Raw genomic sequence first — 3737 nt, 5'->3', positions numbered from 1 at the left:
TTATCTGGCACCATCACAAACAGCACTTTTATTTTTACAACAGTGCACTTTTAACAAAGTAAAAATAATTATTAATGTCTTCTAAAAGTGTATGAAGACAAAGAGGAACGGAGAATGCTAGATTTCACTGGGGCAGCGTGGGAATTGAACCCAGATCCCTGGAGCTGTAATACAGCTGTCCGTGTGAAGTATGCACATTCTCACCGTATCTGCGTGGGTTTCCTCCGGGTGTTCCGGTTTCCTCCCACAGTCCAAAGATGTGCGGGTTAGGTTGATTGACCATGCTCAATTGCCCCTTATTGTCCCAGGATGCGTAGGTTAGAGGGATTAGCGGGGTAAATATGTGAGGTTGCAGGGATAGGGCCTGGGAGGGATTGTAGTTGGTGCAGACTCGATGGGCCAAATGGCCTCCTTCTGCACTTTAGGGATTCTATGATTCTATTATTGATATTTCTCATTATGATTCAAAGAGTTCATTCCTAATTTTCAGGAATCTAATATAGAATCACGGCGTTTCAAAATTTGGAACAGTTACGATTTGTAGGATTTTGCTGTCAAAGTCACACTAACAAGACCAGCCATTTAATACACATAGACTTGCCCACAGGCTGTTCATAGGATTTTACTCTGGAACTGGGCCAGCCCCTTTATTGGGGGGGTAAGGTATGGGGGGGAGGTGGTGTGGCGGAATGCTGTGTGGGATTGGCAGGTGGGAGAGAAGGAGTTGTGGATTTGGGCACTATACTAACGACTCTGTTCCTGCTGCAATTCTACCGGCAGTGGGAGAGGCATGAGGTGGCCTGCTCATGCTGGGCAAATTGAAGTCCTTACATGGCCAATGAATGGCTAATTAAGGGTCCCCTCCCTCTGCCTCAAGGATTTTACCTGTGGTGGGATAGACCTATGCATGATACGGTGGCATAGTGGTCAGCACGGCAGCCTCACAGCGCCAGGGACCTGGCTTCAATTCCAGCCTTGGGTGACTGGCTGTGTGGAGTTTGCAAGTTCTACCCGTGTCTGCGTGGGTTTCCTCCAGGTGCTCCGGTTTCCTCCCACAGTCTAAAGACGTGCAGGTTAGGCGGATTGGCCATGCTAAATTGCCCCTTAATATCCAAAGATGTGTAAATTAGATGGATTAGCCATAGTAAACGTGCAGGGTTACCGGGATAGGACGGAGGGGAGAGCCTGTGTTAGATGCTCTCTTAGAGAATTGCTGTCGACTCGATGGGCAAGGTGGCCTCTTTCTGCAGCAAAGAGATTCTAAGCCAGGTCACCCGGTAAAACCTTGGTGCCAAGTTAGATGGGATCCCTATGCCCATTGCAAGGTGCAATCCCACAGAGCCTTGCCGAAGTCTGTCAGCCTGGCCCTGGTAAGACCCCACTTCACCTTAACATTTTGGTTTCAAAACTGAAGGCTTTTCTCTTGACCTTGCTGAAATCCCCTTGGTGTTGCGGGAAAATGGGAGCTCCCCCAAATGGCCTGTAACTCTCTGAGGAGGGAAACATCTCACCTCAAACCAATGAAAAGGCCAATGATCAGTTCGTGGCTGGTTAAATGGAGGTGGGCTCACCAGAGGCATTTCCGGCAGGAGGTAAAACCACCACACCCAGTACAGAATTCGTCCATTATCGTCATTGGAGAGCCATTTTGGGTCAGAGCCCTTCACAAAGGATTTGGTGATTTCTCGGAAAAGAGCATGGCTGCAGGATCCAGCTTTGGATGCAGTGAGGGGGTCCGCTGCCTTCTGGTATGGTTAATGCCGATCGCCATGTTCTAAAGGATGATAGTGTGAGTGTCCTGGGCGTGCAGCAGAAGCATGCAGAGTGGCAGATCATGACATCAGTCAGCATCTAACATTCACCTGGCGCCTGACCTGTGCTTTTGGACCTTGCCAGTCCTGAACACGGGCAACTCCCCACCCCCGCCCCATCCTATTTCCGCTCCTTACAAGGATCCCAGTCAACTTGCAGGTGATGTGTTTTTGATTATATTTTTGATCCTGCAGCAGCACTGTGTATTGTGTTGTTGGAGGAGTTGACAGAAGTTCTTTCAGAGAGAAACCATCAACTGCTCACATGGAGCCTTGGTGACATCGCATCTCAATGGGGAAATAGATGTTCAGCAACCATAAAGGATTCTGCTCTCTGAATATGCAGTTGCCCTGCGACCATGCGGAAACTATCACTTGGATGAATTCCAGCTATCCAGGCAGCAGTCATGATGCTTTTATCCTGCTCCAGTCAACCATTCCCACTATCATTGACTCATCAGGTTGAACCAGAGGGTGGTTGCTAGGTGACAAGAGTTACCGATTGTACATGTGACCAATGACTCCCTTCCACCTCCCAACTAAATGTTGACAGTGCTGCTATAATGAGTCATGTTGCCTCCAGGAATATTGTGGGACAGACCATTGGCGTTCTGAAGCCGCAGATCCGCTTGCTGCCTGGCCTGCTCGCAGAGAGCCCTTCACCGAAATCTGTCTCCTGATTCGTGGTGATCTGCTGCTTCCTGAACAATCTGACGAGTGTGAGGACACAGCCACTTCCACGAGGGCTTTGGTGACCATCTCAGATAGGAGAAGGAAGAGAAGTAGGAAGGGAGGAGGCATCTGGTACACCATCGCAGACAAGCTGCCCAGGAGCATCTCAATGGGCTTCAGTTCCACGATACGATCCCCAATTCACCATTCCTCCACTTTTCCCCACTGCACCATCGGTTGTGTTATCAACAATCGCAGTGTCATCTCTTGAAAACCTGGGCACCACAAGCAGCCAGTTCATATCCAGTTTATCCAATAACATTTCTAATAATACAATACAATATAATACAATATAATACTCAAGTGCTCTTGTACCCTTACATGGACGAGGTGGCCAAGTGGTTAAGGCAATGGACTGCTAATCCATTGTGCTCTGCACGCGTGTGTTCGAATCCCATCCTCGTCAATTTGGGGTGGCACGGTGGCACAGTGGTTAGCACTGCTGCCTCACAGTGCCTGGCACCCGGGTTCGATTTCCGGCTTGGGTCACTGTCTGTGTGGAGTCTCCCTGTGTCTGCGTGGGTTTCCTTCAGGTGCTCCGGTTTCCTCCCACACTCCAAAGATGTACAGCTTAGGTTGATTGGGCATGCTAAATTGCCCCTTAGCATCAGGGAGTTAACAGGGTGAATAAGTAGGGTTTTGGGAATAGGGCCCTGGGTGGGATTGTGGTCGATGCAGACTCGATGGGCTGAAGGCCTCCTCCAGCACTATAGGGATTCTATGTACTCTGCTCTTAGTGCCTGTCCTGTGGATACTTTGAATGATCTAATACTACTGCGTTTCAAGGTGGGAACCTGTCTCGGGGGCAGGGAATTCATATGGTGTTCGTGGAAGTGGAAATGACGGGTTGGGAAGCATTTTCCGATCAGGGCCATTGTGATCTCCTGGACTCGTTTCGATCGCCTCAGGGGGTCGGAGAGGAATTTCCCAGATTTTTTTTCCCCATATTGGCCCTGGGGTTTTTCACTCTGGGTTTTCGCCTCTCCCTGGAGATCACATGGTCTGGAATGGGGGGGTGGGGGTAAGTTAATAGGTTGTAATGAACAAAGCATCGTAGCTGTGAGGGACAGCTCGGTGGATAGGATATTGGTATGTAGATAGGCTGGAAAATTGGGCGGGGATCCTGGATTCAGGATTCAATCCTGGACCGGGGAGCGGCGCGGGCTTGGAGGGCCGAAGGGCCTGTTCCTGTGC

The 3737-nt window shown here is 49.7% G+C and overlaps 1 non-coding gene across 1 annotated transcript; it reads left to right on the top strand.

Moving 5' to 3' along the window:
• The first annotated feature begins 2867 nt into the window (after positions 1–2867).
• trnas-gcu (transfer RNA serine (anticodon GCU)) lies at positions 2868–2949 on the top strand. The gene has a single exon. It is a non-coding gene; the product is annotated as a tRNA-Ser (tRNA).
• The last annotated feature ends 788 nt before the right edge of the window (positions 2950–3737 follow it).

This window comes from Mustelus asterias, chromosome 16 (assembly GCF_964213995.1).
Source record: "Mustelus asterias chromosome 16, sMusAst1.hap1.1, whole genome shotgun sequence".
Taxonomy (NCBI): Eukaryota; Metazoa; Chordata; class Chondrichthyes; order Carcharhiniformes; family Triakidae; genus Mustelus; species Mustelus asterias.
Note: the sequence above shows the minus strand (reverse complement) of the source record. Positions and strands in the feature narration are given on the sequence as shown.